Below are 16,466 nucleotides of genomic sequence, written 5' to 3' on the forward strand. Positions count from 1 at the left end.
TGATCTCTGGAACATCTTAGAGGGCACATGGGGAGCCCCCTGTGTGAAGCTGCAAGAGAAGAGCAGGAGCTTTGTAGTTCCATACATCCAAAACCCACTGTCTTTTCCTACAGAAAGGATTTGTCCCACAGGAAGCTCTTGCAGCAATTGCTGCATCTACTCTTCTTGTTCTAGTTGGGTGGCAGTGGTCCCATGCCACCTCCAGAATCCCAGATTCCAGTGCCTCTGAACCTCACAGAGTCACCATTACATTGCTCCTCAAACTTCTGCTAAAATCTCCCTATTTTATATTCCAGTCATTCCCCAAGTACTTTATGAGCATTGATTAATCCATAGAAATATCATAAATAATTATGAAGCATAATAACTAAACAAAAACTATTTATGTTCAGAAGAACTGCCATCCTTGCTTCTGGTAGCTTCTTTTCCTGGAGCCAGCCCTGGTGCAGCCCCCTCTGATTAATGTTGGATGAGAGAAGGAAGCCCAGAGCCCTGTGAGATGGGAGGGTCTCCAGGATGTGCCACAGGGAGTTCGGCTTCCGTGAGGTCACTCTGGGAACTGGAAACTTGACCCAAGCATGGATTTAACCCTTTTAAGGGATTCTGATTGGAAATAATTCAGACAAAGGGTGTGATCTCTTGCCCTGCTGGGCTTCCTTTTCTGGAAACATCCAAGGTCAGGCTGGATGGGGCTCTGAGTGACCTGGTCTAGAGGAAGGTGTCCCTGCTCACTGCTGGTGTTGGGTGACCCTGAAGGTCCCTTCTAAACCAAACTATTGCATGATTCTTTTTCCCTGCATGGGATGGAGTTTATCCAGCAGTTAGCCATGGGGGTGTCTGCTCCTGCAGAAAGCCTTTTTCCATGAGAGTAAAAGGTGAGTTTATTTCCATGAAGTAAAACTCTCATAGAGGCAAGTTTATGGTTCAAATATCAGTTAGAAGATCAAAGGTTCCTTCACGTTCCCGGGAGCCCTGATACTGAGCTGATAACATGGGGAAAGTACTTCACAAGGCTTCACCTCATGCTTGTTAATTACCACACGTTCTTTAAACATTGATTAGAGGATGCTTTTAATGGGAAGGGGCTGCCCCGTGGGACAGGAGTGTTGTGAGAAGGTGCAGCCTCCCTCTTGGTACCTTTCTGTCCCTCCAGGCTCTTGCACAGGCTGTCTGTGGCTGTGCCCAGACCCTGGGGATGCTCTCAGGGTGTTGCAGAGCTGGCAGGACCCTGGGCATGCTGCCAGTCCTTTGGGATTGCTCTGTCCCCTGATGGATTCAGAGTCTGCGTCAGCCAAAGTGAGCCCCCTTTTCAGGCTGAGCGTGGCTTTGTGTGGAGAGAACAAAGAAACATGAAAGGCCAAAAGTAAAGCTTTTGTGAGGGAAAGGGAACAAAGTGTTCCTGCCTGACATGCAGCCAGTTTCTGGCCCCTGCAGGCTGCAGGGCCATTATGTTTAAAGGCACAATCTGCCAAAAAACAAAAGTCAGGGGGATTTCCATGGCTACAAAGACCACCTAGGACTCGTGTTTTCATTAGAAGCAGTTACAGATGACAATTGCAGACATCTAGCTTCCCAGGGTTTTGGTGGATCGCAGTACAGATCCACGCTGTATGGTGTGTGAGCTGGGGTGGGGTCAGTGTCTGGTCATCCACAGGAATTTCCTGCCCAAGGTGCCTGAGCCAGACTCTTTGGGACAGCTCTCTTGCCAGGGTGAGGAGAGAGAGCAGCTCCCCCTTTGTATTTGTGCCAAGTGAGAGCTTTTTCTCCCTTTAAAAAGAGGCTGAAGAGCAGCTCTATTAATAATTACAAGGGAGCTGAGGGAACTGAAAGCACAGGAAGGCAGTGGGGCAGTGGGATAATATGAGGCATGGGCTCTCCATCCCAGAGGAAATTGCAGGGATCATTAGAACCTTCCTGTCATTTACTGGAGACATCTACAATGGCTTGGAGGGAGATAAGCACAAGAGGAGTTAGAAACCTTGACAGTGTGGAAGAATCTTTTTCTGATGGGAAATAATTTGTTAGGTTGGATTTCAGGAACAGGTTCTGTCCCCAGAGGGTGCTGGCACTGCCCAGGCTGCCCAGGGAATGGGCACAGCCCCAAGGCTGCCAGACTTCCAGGAGGCTTTGGACAGCACTGCCAGGGATGGACAGGGTGGGACTGTTGGGGGGTCTGGGCAGGGACAGGAGTGGGACTGGAAGATCCTGTGGGTCCCTCCAACTCAGGATATTCTGTGAACGTAGTGGTTTTGGCTGTCCTCACAGAGAAGATCCAGTCTGGATGCTCACAGATCAGTTGGGCAGCCTCTCCCAGTGGGATGAAATAGATCTGGGTTAGAGGTGCCCAGCAAGGGCCTTTGGTGGCATTGTGCTCTTTGCTGAGCAGCTGGCAAGGGATGATGTCCATTAGCACAGCTGGCTGCAGAGGTGGCTCTTCCAGCTGAGCTGGCCCCAGGATGAGGAGCCAAGATCAGTGTCCATGGATGTTGTCATTATAGTGCAAAAGTTCTAGTCCTTTTCCCCAAATCCTGAACCGTGTCGGGGTCACCATTTGTCGTTATTATACTACAAGAGTTCTATTGTCATTACACTGCAAGAGTTCCATATTGCCAGAGTTTTGTACCTCCTTGATGGTTCATGTAGGCAGCTCCTCTAGGCACTGACTCTTCCTTGTCCTCATAGCAGCCAACTGACTCCAGCTCCCCTCACCCAACCAATCCACTCTTTTATAACACGCTTATCATCAGCTACAGCTGTGGCCTGTTAACATCAGGCGTGCTCCTAATCTTTAATAATTAACCCAGCTGCAACTCTTTAGGGGGTAAGATTACTTCTATACTACCTTTATTTACTTATATTCTATCCCCCTACACATGGATGTGCCTCTGCCCATGTCAGCTCCATGAGCTCCTCATCTCACTCTCTGTGCAGTGATCAGACAGGCCCAGGTGCAATGCTGGAGCCTCTCCCAGCTGTCAGGCCCCACGTGATGGGCACAGCAAACGCCGTTTGGGCACTGTCCTTGCCCTGCTGTGCTGTATCAGGTGCGACCACTTCTCGCTTTGTAAAGCCCTCAGCAGGAAAAGTCTGGATTTGGGGGTGGAATTTGGCTGGGGAGCAGCAAGGCACAGCTCCAGCGTGGCTGCTCTGTGCTCATGTGATTGATGACGGGCTCGTCTCGTGCTGGGCCCACGCTCTGGTGTGCACTGGGAGCTGTGGGGTGGAATGGAGCTGGTGACAGTTGCAGACAGAGGGAGAGGGAGAGGGAGAGGGAGAGCTGTCTGCAATGACGGCCGCGCAATAAAGACGCTCTGGAGTTAATCCTCCGCCATCTGTCTTCATTCTGCTAATAACCCACTCAATCAGCTGCTGCCAACTGTTTGTTAACATTCAGAAACAGATACATAATCAGGAGGAGCGTGCTGTTAGCTCAGGAGGGGCTGGATTGCTCCTTGGGAACAGCTCTCCCATGGCCACGAGGGTGGAGCAGTGGGAGCCACCATGGGTGGCCTGGATGTCCCGAGGCACCTGCAGGGAAAGGGAGGTGCTGCTGGGGCTGGAGGTGATGCTGTGAGCTGACTTACCCTGCTTCTCCCAGGGCTTGTGCCACCCTGATTCCAGGTGATTTTGGAGTAGGGAGATGTTTTCTAGGATGTTGGTCACCATTGTCTCCCAAGAAAAAGGATTTTGAGCTACTCTGAAAATTTGGGCTTGTTCTTCTATTCCCACTTCTCCTTTCTCATGCAGTTCTCTCCCCAGGAGCAGGCAGAGGTGTGCTGCAATATCTCTCTCTGCTCACCCATCATGCTCCCTGTCCATACCTGCAGGTCCCAAGCCGGGCTTGCTCTGCTCTCCTCTGCAATGGTCCAAGGCAGGAATTCAGATGCTAGCTCCTGCAATTTTACTTCTTGTCTCCTGCCTTTGACTACTTGCCAGATCCAACTCGAGTCATTAGCAAGCGTCACTGCAGCAATTATGGCACTTTTTGGCTGCCATTCATAAAGCTACTAACGGGAACGATTAAGCACTGAGAGGTGTCAGCCTTCACCTCCACCACCTGTTCCCACCAGCCACCAGCTGCTGGAAGTTCCTACAACAATGTCCCCCCACGCAGGGCAGCAGGGCAGGGCAGCTCCTGCCCTCCTCTGACCTCCCCTTCCAGTCACTTTGCTGGCTCTCATGTCCTCACAGGTGGCATCTCCATGGCATGGACACAGCTCCTGGAGTATGAGGGGTGGGCTCCATCCCCGTGCCCAGCACGGAGCAGGGAAAGGGACAGAAGGATTTGGTGCAAGCTCTTCCTCCTGGAGCAGTGAGTGGTTAATGATCTGTGCTGAGGGAAGGACAAACCCTGCTCTTCAGAGGGATGCAAACCCTGCCTGCTGTGCCAGGAGGAGGCTGTGCTGCAGTTATCTCTGGCAGCAGCCGCTCTCCGTTGGTGGGTTGTGCATTCAAGGTGTCTCCATTCACCACACAAAGCACAGCAGAGCCAGCAGCCTGTGCTGCAGAGCTGCAGCTCCACACAGCAACGAGAGCTCTGCCTCCTGTGCCAGAGGGACAGCTTGGCAGGTCACCTCTGCTGGTCAGGGCTGCAGAAATCAGCTCAGGAAAGGGCTGCCCGGATCCTGGGGACACAACTTTTCTTTAAAAGCCACCTGGGGCTGTTGGGCAGCATAAAACAGTCTTCAGTTTTGGGAGGGGAAGGAGTGAGGCTTTGAAAATTTTGCAGTCTGAGCTGCAATCACCTTGACTCTTCTGTTCTGAAGGTCTGGGATCTTATTTGAAGGCACTAATGGAAAGCTCTGTTCTTTTGCTCATACAATCCAAAATGTTAAGGGTTGAAATCATCTGGTCCCAACTTTCCCCTGCCATGTTCAGGGAGACTTCCCACTAGACTTGGGTGCTCAAGGACTTGTCCAACCTGGCCTTGGACACTTCTGGGGATGAAGCATCCACACCTCCCTGGACAACTTGTGCCAGTATCTCTCTACCCTCACAGTGAAGGATTTCTTCCTGATATCTGGTCTAAATTTCCATTTGTACCCATTCCCCCTTGTCCTGTCACTACAGTTCCTGGCTGAGCCCCTCTCCAGCTTCCCCGTGGCTCCTTCAGACACTGGCAGGTGTTGTGAGGTCTCCACACAACCCAGTCTTCTCCAGGAAGGTGCTCCCATCCTCTTGTCAAGTCCATGGCCTCCTCTGGCCTTGCTCCAACAGCTAGTTCTTGGGGGAAGAAGGAAAGATGGAATTCATCCACAAACCTCAGACATGGGACAGGGGTGAGTTGGCCCAGAGAGACAGGGACAGTGATGGCCTAAATGCAAGGAGAGCCACCAGCCTGCTCTGTTTGGGGTGATTCCTGCAGCCATGCAGCCCTCACAGACTGCAGCTTCTAGGATCACAGAACCATGGAGTCATACAGTGTTTGGGATGGAAGAAACCTTCAGGATCACCCAGTTCCAGCCTCTGGAAGGTTGGTTCTGACCAGCCCCTGCCTGCCTGCAGAGCTGGGCATCTCCTTGTGTTACTGCTCATGTTCCTGCTCGTGTTCCCAGCTCTGGCTTCACATCATGACCTGTGAGCAGCTCTGTGTGAGGGGTTTGTCCTGAGCTACAGGGTGTCTCCAGTCTGCAGCAAGGTTTTGGTGCTGCCAGAAATGGGGAGAGAATTGTGTCTGCACATGAAAGCTGGTTTTATAGCTTGTAATTATCTCATACCCATCCTTAGAATAATTATAGCTCCTCCATTATTAATAACTGGAATTCCAGTCCTTGTCATAGATCACAAAATGGAGAGGAAGCTCAGCCCAGGGTTTGCATAATGTACCTTGGCCTAAATTGAATAATTGGTAAAATGGTGAAAATTGTTCGTTTTTTCCCCCATTCCTTGGTGCTGGAATTAGTGAGATATTAGTGCAATTAGCCAGTGCTTCCATTTGAGGCTGCAATCATTTGGTTCGTAATTTAGAATAAATGTAAAAGCCCACTTATGCTTCCAAAAGGATTATTTGTCCTGTTTAAAAGTATCTAATGGGGTGGCTGTCATCTAAGCAAGATACATTTGACCCATTTCAATTTGTTTCCTTTTTAATCTGCTATCTGTTTTCCTGGATCTTTTTTAATAAAAACATAAAGAAGAAGCGGGCAAGAGAGACCAAAGAGGGAGAGAATAGAGGTGTTATAGATCTGGAGTTTATCATAAGCCAAAGTAACTTGAAATCACGGCTGTTAAACTGCAGAAAGCAATAAAAAGAAAACACTATTTGGAATCGTTTAAAGGGCCGAGTGCCTTGTCAATGAAAGGTTGCTCTATTTGACTGCTTCTTAATAGGTTCTCTGAGGCAATCTGCAGCTCCTGCAGGAGCGAGGGCTGCAGCTCCTTCTGCAGCTCCTTCTGCAGCTCCCTGTGCAGCAGGGCAGAGCTGGGGTCCCTGGGGAGCTGGGCAGCAGCTGAGGTGGGGAAACACCAAGGAGGACAAAGAGGGAAGGAGATGGATCTAAACACCAAAGTGGGTTAAAGCTTTAAAGCATGTCACAAATATTGAAATCCTGGATAATGCGGTGGGAACAGGGCATAGATGCATTGCTGCTTGTAGGGCTGTGGGCAGGTGTGTGCCCAGTTCAGCCACAGAATCACAGAGTCATGGAATGGTTTATCTTGTAAGAGACCTAATGCTCATCTTATTCCACCCCTGCCATGGCAGGGACCCCTCCCACTGTCCCAGGCTGCTCCCAGCCCTGCTCCCAGCCCTGTCCAGCCTGGCCTTGGGCACTGCCAGGGATCCAGGGGCAGCCACAGCTGCTCTGGGCACCCTGTGCCAGGGCCTGCCCACCCTCACAGGGAACAATTCCCAATTCCCAATATCCCATCCAGCCCTGCCCTCCAGCAGTGGGAGCCATTCCCTGTGTCTGTCCCTCCATCCCTTGTCCCCAGTCCCTCTCCAGCTCTCCTGGAGCCCCTTCAGGCCCTGCCAGGGGCTCTGAGCTCTCCCTGGAGCCTTCTCCTCTCCAGGTGAGCACCCCCAGCTCTCCCAGCCTGGCTCCAGCCCTGGAGCAGCTCTGGGGCCTCTCTGGACTCACCCCAGCAGTTCCACGCCCCTCTGATGTCCCACCCCTCATCATCCATCCCACAATCCCCCTCCATTTCTCCAGTGGAGAACAGAGAACTCAGAATATTTTTTTCCTCCCAGATCCTGAGCATCCTTTCCACAATGGTCTGATTTGCAGCTCCTGTCTCTGTCAGGCCCCGTGTTACTGCCTGGAGAGAAACCAGCTGGGCTCTGGGATGGAGTCCCTGTTCTTTTGGGGGAAATGGCTTGTTCAGAAAGGCTGGTTGTGCCTCTGCTGCAAATGTCTCCCTGCTTGACCGCCTCTTCTGCTCCTGCCATAGTTCAAACTGGTTCAGTGAACCCTTCCTGCCAGGAAAACCTCTGATTAGAGCGTGGCACTGAGGCACAGTGGCATATTTGTGCCACCCATTAACAGCCCAGCAAGGCAGTTGCTGCCTCAGAATTACTTGGATTTATGGGAACACTTAATCTGGATCTTGCAAGTGACTTTTACATCTGCAGCAGCACAGGCTGAGCATGAATCTTCCTGAGCCTCAAGGATAAATAGGAGCTAGTCCTGTTGTCCCTGTAAAACGTGACCTTTCTCCTCTACCAGATGCCAACAACCTCAGTGCTGCTGTAGAAGGTCAAACTGCTCTTGGTTCTCTGGCCTGACAGTGGGAAGGGTCTGTCCTTTGGGAGCAGACCTGTAACCTGCCACTTGGTTTAGTTCAAGCAGTGTTGGCTCTGCTCAGCCAATACAGCAGAGCCCAGAAACAGCTCCAACCACACCCCAGCATCTTCCAACAGCTTTGCCCTCTGGGTTTTGCATGGTCTGCCCCCTGGAAATGGGATTTCTGCCAGGCTTTGCTGCAAGCTGCAGGAACCCTGGCACAAAGGGGTGCAGCAGTGGTGGCTCCGTTATCAGCTGATCAATCACTGTCATATTTTCTGACAAATCCCTTTGCCAGGATTTCTTCTCCTGGGAAGATGAGAAGCCTCAGCTTCTCCTGTGTTTGCTGCTGTGGAATGTGGTCTGGAGATTGTTTATCCAAACATGTGAATTGTTTTTTCTTAATGGCCAATCACGGCCAGCTGTGTGGGACTCTGAGTCAGTCACGGGTTTTTATTATTCATTCTTGTTAAGCCTTCTGATGTATCCTTTCTCTTTCTATAGTATAGGTTTAGTATAGCAGAATAGAATAGAATAGAATAGAATAGAATAGAATAGAATAGAATAGAATAGAATAGAATAGAATAGAATAGAATAGAATAATAAATCAGCCTTCTGAGAACATGGCGTCAAATTGTCATCTCTTCCCCCGTCCTGGGGACCTCACAAACACCACACTGATCTCCAGGGATGGAGGCTCTGTTATCAGCTGATCTCCAGGGATGGAGGCTCTGTTATCAGCTGATCTCCAAGCATGAGATGCAGTGGGAACTTTGCATTCCTCACACTGCTGTCACTCCCAGTGAAGGTGCCACCCCCTCTGTGATGGGGGTGCTCCCTCACCCAGCATTGTCACTCAGCAATTGATGCATTGATTAGGGCCGGCAGCTCCGGGTGAGCTGCACTGAGCCTTTTGTTCTTTATCTGACAAAGGCGTTGGGAAGGAAGAGGAGAGTGGATAGAGCTGTTCTTAAGGAGTTGTTAAGGATGCGTTGTTATCTCAGAGGTCTCATTGATATTTCCGTGATGTTTTGTGTGTCTGGGAGATGAACAAGGCAGGGATGTAAGTGAAACCTGAGGAAAATCAGTGTCTGGTGTCAGGGGGAAACCGTGCCTGGGTTGGGTGAGCTGGAGAACTGGGAAAGGCAGGAGCTCTGTGGCCGTGAGCTGAGTCCTGGCTGGTGCAGCACGCTCATTCCCGAGGATGCTGCCAAGGGAATGCATTCCTGTGTTACCTGCTGCTTGTTCTCCCCAGCTCCCTGCTGCTCTCTGCTCCTCTGGAGAGGGGGAGCAGAGCTCCATCCCTGATGTTCCAGTCATGCAGCAGCTGTGGAACGGCTGAACAACTCTGCTGGTCATAAATCTGATCAAAGCTCAGGAGCTTTACGGTAACAGTGTTGTTGTAGCAGTTAATGGTTGAAGGGTATCATTTTATCTATTGATTTGAGCAGGAGTCCCCTGTGGAAAGCTATTGCTGCATGGTCTTAAATAAATGAATACGATCCTTCCTCACTCCCTGAGTAGCAGCATCAGACATTTCAGGAGCTGCTTCTGTTGCAGTTCAGCCTGCAGGTGTGTACAGCAGAACCTGGATCCTGTGGGGTCTATGCACTGCTCCCTTGCAGGGAGTGCCTTTGGAGAGCCCACTGAAGACATGTCAGGAGTCTTAGGCTGGAGATGCTCTTCACAAGAGCAGGTAGTGGTGGGACAAGAGGAAATGGCCTAAAGCTGAAGGAGGACAGGGTGAGATGGGATATTGGGAGAAAATTCTTGCCTGTGAGGGTGCTGAGGCCCTGGCACAGGCTGCCCAGGGAAGCTGTGGCTGCCTTATCCCTGGAAGTTTTCCAGGCCGGGTTGGACAGGACTTGGAGCACCCTGGGACAGTGGAAGGTGTCCCTGCCCCATGGCAAGGGGTGGAACAGGATGGTCTTTAAGGTCCCTCCCAACCAAACCATTCTGGGATTCCACTGTTTATACACATGGATCAATATCTAGGGTGGGATATAGATTATTTCAGCCCCATGAATTCCATTGCCCTTGCCATGCCCCTTTAGATCCTTTCTGGCACTGAAATGGGTTGTGCACCTGAGGAATATGGCAAGTTGTTGGTAAAAGCTTGTCCTATGAACTGCACCTGGAAGCTGGCAGAGATAAGGTTGTGGACCTCACCTTGCCACAGCTGCCTGGCCATCTTTTGGTGCTGTGGGCTTTGGGCCAGTTTATTTTTAATCCGGAGATGGGGGACATGAGTGACAGGAGGTCCAAGGCTCTGTCTGGAGATGGCAGCTCTGGCTTTCCCACCTCCACACTGCTCCAGGCTGAGTTTCCCTTGGAGCTGTATCTGCTGGCAGTTTTCCCCTCTCTGCAGAGCTGCTGCTGCAGCCTGGGGTGTGTATTGAGCTTTCCTCCCTCATGGGGACCCTGCCAGGGAGGCTGCTGGCAGCAGTGTGATCAGTGACCCCAGTCATGCAGCTGACACACAGCCATGGAACTGTTTAGATTGGAAAAGACCTCAAAGATCTGAGTCCAGCCAATAACCCAGCCCTGCCAGGCCACCACTAAAGGACGTGGTGACCACCAGAGCAGAGCCTGGACGGGCAGAGCTGGCTCTGACACTGAGTCAGGTGCTGATGATTCTGTAAATTGTCACAGACATCTTTTATGAAAAATCCTTTCCTTAGGATTTTTTCTCCTGAGAAGCTGAGAAACCTCAGGAACAAAATGTAAACAATGATTATCTGCTGCTGTGGAATGCAACAGGGGATCTGTGATTGGTCTCATGTGGTTGTTTCTAATTAACGGCCAATCACAGTTAGCTGGCTCAGACAGAGAGTCCGAGCCACAAGCCTTTGTTATCATTACTTCCTGTTCTATTCTTAGCCAGCCTTCTGATTAAATCCTTTCTTCTATTCTTTTAGTATAGTTTTAATATAATATATAGCATAAAATAATAAATCGAGCCTTCTGAAACATGGAGTCAGATCCTCATCTCTTCCCTCATCCTCAGACCCTTGTGAACACAACCACAGTAAATTCCCCTGACATGGACACGATAGCCTGGCTGTGTGGAAGTCTCCAGCTCTCAAGCCATTGCTATCAAGAAAATAATCCAGATTTTGGTCAGAAAGGGGATAATATTGTGATAGCACATCTCTACCCAAGGCTGGAGAAATGGAGAGCATCATTTCTGCTATTTTACAGGCACTTGTGTGGCACAGACATGGCTGCAAGGAGACAGCAGGATTGTTCCTGCCTGCTCTGGATCCCCAACCTCCCTCTCCTGGAGGCAGCCACGTGCTTTCTGCAGGCAGAGATGGTTTGCTGATGCCCAGACTGGAGCAATGAAGCAGTACCAAGCTCCTGTCACTCAGAATATCAATTAAAACCACTGCAGCCTTGTAAGTCCCACCCTGAGACACCCTCAGATCGACAAACAGCCAGGCCTGCCATTGAAATGGATCTTGAACCAGCACAAGGAAATCTGCTGTGCAATTGTGAGCAGAAACTGGAGTGCTGGAGCACTTCCAGCCCAGCAGGCTGTGGGTGGGAGCTCAGACTGGTGTGAAGATGAAACCCTCTGGTGTTCTGGGCACTGGGGAGCTGGTGGCTTTGCTGTGCTTGGAAAAGGCTTAAATAACTCATTCTGAAGCTCCTTCCCCAGGGCTTCCCTGTGTGCCACATAACACCATCCCTGCAGCCCAACCCACAGCATGAAGCTCCTTTCTTACAGCAATGTGAGGCAGCTCTGGTTCACTGCTGTAATGGCAAAATGGGATGAAATTGTGTGTTTCAGGCCAGCACAGTGATCCTGCTTCCATTCCTCAGTGGAGTGGGACTGTGTTGGATTTGACTGAAAGACACTGCCAAGCACCCAGCAATGCACGCAGCTGCGTTTGAGCTGACTTGTTTTAAACCCTTCTAAAAATTCTTAGCATAAGGAAATAGGGAAATCTGGTTGTGAAGTATCCAGCTGAATGCTGCAAGTCCTGCTTTTCTTGTTTGCCCCAAATTATTTATCCCGAATTATTTCTTCTTGTTTGCCCCAAATTATTATTATGTATCTGACCAAACCCTCCCACGTGTGTTCACTCAGATTGATTGAAGCCTTCAGGTTGAGGCTGAAGAAGGTGGAAGGAGTGGGAATGGTCAAAAACCTGCAGGATAGGCAGGGATTGTGTGTGAGGAGAATCCCCTGGGCCAGGCAGCCAATGTAAGGATTATTTAGAACCTTCAGAGGGCAAAGCACATCAGCCACAAACCTTCCCAGTTCCCTCCAGTGCAGCACCAGTCTCAGAGTCAGTATTTCCCTGCCCTTTTATACCCTTTATTTGCTCCCATGGGTATTTACTCCTCTATAAATGTATTAATGGAGCTAATCTTAAAGCATATCTAGAGATATAACTTGAGATGGGGTTTTTTTTTCCCTTTAACAAAGATGAAGCTTTTATATAGACGGGAAAAGAGAAGGGAAGTGAAATGTTCAGTGACTAATGATCCTCATCAATATTCATGAGAGTCAGTAGCATTCCGAGATTTAAAATAAAGGGAGAAAGAGAGAAAGGCATTGACTCCTTTAGAAGCTAAATGAAATATTTAGGCTGACCTGGAGATAAGTGTGCTGGGTCGTTGTTGCCATCAGCTCAGACCAGTGTTCAATCCTGGAGCTTTCAAAGGGAGAGCCGAGCTGCCATGGATTTTTCTGGAGACAGGGAATGACTGGGTGGGCTCACCTTCAGCTGAGGGTGAAATCCCTGCTGGGCCAGGGGCTGTGGCACCTCCCAGACATGAGGGAACAATCCCTGCGCCAGGAGCCTGCTCCCAGCCAGCCAGAGCTGGGAATGGAACTGCATCCAGGGGTTTGTCCAACCAGGCTGGGATCAGGGGTGGCCTGTCCCAGGTGAGTCCCAGCTCCCACCATCCACCAAAGGGCTCCTGGCCTGTCCCAGGTGAGTCCCAGCTCCCACCATCCACCAAAGGGCTCCTGGCCTGTCCCAGGTGAGTCCCAGCTCTCACCATCCCCCAAAGGGCTCCTGTCCCAGCCACTCCCTGTGGTGAGGCTGCCTTGTGGGACAGGGGACAGCCTGAAGTGCTGGCTTGGAGGGTGCAGTGGACATTGATGGATCTAAAGCTCAACCACCCGGTGAGAATATCCTTCCTCCAAGCTGCCAACAGCTGTAGATACTGGGGAGCTGATTTGCTGTTGTGGGAGGGGTCTCCTTATCTGTTGTGCTGTTTTCCTTCCTTCTTGCCCATCCCTGCCCACAGAAAATCACCCCAAGTGCACCTAACTAGGAGGTGAAGTTTTAAACCCCTCAATATACTTGTAAATAGATGGGGGAACCTTAATCCTTCTCCATCTCATCTTTTGTCAGCTGGGTGGGAGGAAAAGAAAAACTTCTGCAGAGAAAAAGATGAAATACGGGTTTGTGAGGATGAAATAGGTTTGTGAGGATGTAGCTCTGGATGTGCAGCAGTGATGGTGGAGACAGAGAGAATAACAGGATTTAACTGCAGACAGAGCACTCCAGACCTGGAAGAAAGGCTTCCCCCACCTTCTGCACGTCTCCTCTTCTAAATCCTTTTCCTTTCTGCTTCTGCAAGTTGCCCTTGTCTCCCTCTGCTTCTGAGGCTGCTCCTTTTCATTTGGAGCGATCCCTCCCTCCTGTGAGTGACAGCTGTCCCACCCCTGCCAGGCCATTTGCCCTTGAGACCATCTTTGATCTGTGCCCTGATAGAAGGGCCGAGTATTGACTTTGGCTGCAGCTTCATTAAGAGGCAGCCTCATTTGTCAACTTGTTTGTTCCCAGAGCTGCTGGGGAGGTGGCAGAGCTTGCATCCCCTCCGAGCCGAGCGCGGCCAGAGTCCAGAATTAACTCCCTTTTCAAGGGTTTCCATCAAGGGCATTGCAGGTGGCCCTGCACAGGTCTCTCCTCCTCATTAATCGATGTCAGCGAGGTTTAAAGCAATGTCAGATCCAGGGGGAGTGTGGATGGGAGACCTGCCCAGGCTCTGGGGGCTGCAAGGACCCAGGGACAGCTGTGCCAGGTAATCCAAGGCTCTCCCAGCTGGAAAAGAGGTCTGCTCATAGGGAAATCAGAGCTGGGGGCTGGGATGGGCTCTCAGTGGTGGGATCCTTGCAGGGGGTTCTCCAGCTCTGGCTGTGTAAGGACTGTGAGCAATGAAGATGAATTTCTCTTGTCAGTTGTCATCAGGTAGCCTGTCTGCCAGTAAAGGTCTCTGGTTGCCATCCAGGTGCTCAGGGGGGTGAAGTGAGAGAGTTGCCCAGGCTTCCCTGCACTCGTGGTGCTCACTGAATAAAGCACTGACCAGGGTTTGCCCTCAGCGGGGGTCACCTCCCTGCCCTGCTGGTGCCAGGTACAGAGGAGATGCCAGTGATGGATGTGCCCCATGGGCTGGTCCTTGAAGGGTCTGGGGGAAACAATCTTACCCTGCAATCACATTAAACTGAAGCTCTAAACACTGGCACCCTCAGGGTAGTTCAGGGATGTGGAATGGCTTCACACAACAGCCCTGGCAAAGAAGAGAGACTTATGGGTGACACAGAATCAAAGAATTATGGAATGGTTTGGGTTGGAAGGAGCATTAAAAACCATCTTGTTCCAATCCCCTGCCATGGCAGCGACACCTTCCCCTGTCCCAGGCTGTTCCAAGCTTTGTCCAGCCTGGCATTCAACACTTCCAGAGATCCAGGGGCAGCCACAGCTGCTCTGGGCACCTGTGCCAGGGCCTGCCCACCCTCACAGGGAACAATTCCCAATTCCCAGTATCCCATCCAGCCCTGCCCTCTGGCAGTGGGAGCCATTCCCTGTGTCCTGTCCCTCCATCCCTTGTCCCCAGTCCCTCTCCAGCTCTCCTGGAGCCCCTTCAGGCCCTGGCAGGGGCTCTGAGCTCTCCCTGGAGCCTTCTCCTCTCCAGCTGAGCATCCCCAGCTCTCCCAGCCTGGCTCCAGCCCTGGAGCATCTCCATGACCTCTCTGGCCTCACTGCAGTTGGTTCATGTCCTTCCAATGATGAAGACCCCCCAGCTGGGGGCAGCTCTGCAGGTGGGGTCTCATCTGAGCAGGGCAGAGCCCCTTCCCTCACCCTCTGGCCACGCTGTCCCATTGCTCAGGGCCAGAGCAGAGGATGGAGCTTTGCTGCTGGGGGCAGGTGCTGCAGCACAGGGCATTTCCAGACCTGTCTGACCCTGGCCAGGAGGAGCAGGTGAAGACAAAAAGCCAGACTTCACTGGGATCCACTTTCCTGCAGACCCTAAAGCTTCACTGCCCCTGTGAGGAGAGGTCTGGTGAGGCTGTTTCCATATTCCTGGGGGATGAGCAGAGCAGGAGGTGTGGGAGCACCAGCCCATGTGAAGGAAAGCAGCTCACAAACCACAAGTTGCACGGCTCAGCTGTGCTGCAGGGGTTAAAGCTCTTTGAGTGCTGGGCACTTCCACACTCCTGACAGCACGGAGGGAGCTGAGGGAAAGATGTTCCTGGCTGTTGCCACGGGCATTTTGCTTCAGCAGGTCCCGAGGTGCTCAGCAGCAGTAATTGTGCAGCTCCACGTGGGCTGCGGGGGGACGGGACCTGCAGGGGGGAGCACGGAGCAAACCAGGGAGAATTCTGACTGCAGTGCCAGGAATGGCCCAGGGATTCGACAGCAGGTTGTAAGAGGAGAGACTGGAGGAGGTAAATTTATATAGTCTGGAGGAGGCTCAAGGGGAGACACGACCAGAGCCTATAAATACACGCAGAAATAGAAACCAAGGGAGGAAATTATTCAGAAGGAGGGAGGACAAGGAGCAGTGCCTGAAGCAAAGCAAGAAAAGTTTATTCTGGGTCTTGCATGGAGGGAGAGCAGCCTTCAGCACCCAGCAGCTGCCTGGGGTGGGGTCCCAGCACTGCCAAGCTCCTGCTCTGCTCCCCAACTCTCAGGGGTCTCTGTGGTCCTGGCTGACCCTGAGATGTGGCAGAGTCTCTTTTCCCAGCCCAGCAACCAAGGAGTCAGGATTCTTCTGCTCTGGTTTTCAAGGTTGTTTATTTTCTGTTATCTATAACATTCTTTCCCTGGCCTGCTGAGGTCCCTTCAGCAGGTCAGTCCATGGCACACTGCCTGCCTTCAGGGCAGTGTTGCCTTTTTATATTAAAAAGTATGTGAACTTTATTTACAATAATTTTCCAACACCTATCACCTATGTTAGACAGTGTGTTCCTATCTTAAACCAATCCAAAAGTGCCACCATCACAGCAGAAGACGAAGGCTAGGAAGGAGAAGGAAGGACAAGGCACACCCAAATTCCTCCATCTTGAGACCCCAAGCCCCCATTCTAAAAACCCCAAAATTCTACTTTTCACTCTGTGATAAACTAGCTATCATTCTACTTGAACTTTTGTGGCTTGTAATTCCTCATATAAGGTTCGTAATATTTTCCATGGGTCAAAATCAAAGGCACAGGGGGCTTGGGCTCTGTGCCAAGGTCTCTGAGCCCCTTGGCAGGGGCTGGAGCCATCCAGGGCAGCCAGAGGGATGTCCTGGGTTCTGACACCCACCCCTCTGATGCCTCCCAAAGCTGGATGCTCCCCTTCCTGACACAGCTCTGCTGTTTTACAGTAGCCCCACCTCATTTCTCCCCTGCCAGCCATCTCACAACGGGCGTCTGGCACCCAGCATGCCTTCGAAGGTTTAATAAAACAGATTGAGATGCACTTGGGCTCGTGGCTTGACAACTGGCTCCCCTTGGACA

The 16,466-nt window shown here is 51.2% G+C and overlaps 1 protein-coding gene across 3 annotated transcripts in view; it reads left to right on the forward strand.

Annotated features, from left to right (window-relative positions):
• KIRREL3 (kirre like nephrin family adhesion molecule 3) overlaps positions 1-16,466 on the forward strand; it is a 414,805-nt gene that overhangs the window by 271,330 nt on the left and 127,009 nt on the right. The window lies entirely within an intron of this gene.

Source organism: Melospiza georgiana, chromosome 27 (assembly GCF_028018845.1).
Source record: "Melospiza georgiana isolate bMelGeo1 chromosome 27, bMelGeo1.pri, whole genome shotgun sequence".
Classification (NCBI taxonomy): Eukaryota; Metazoa; Chordata; class Aves; order Passeriformes; family Passerellidae; genus Melospiza; species Melospiza georgiana.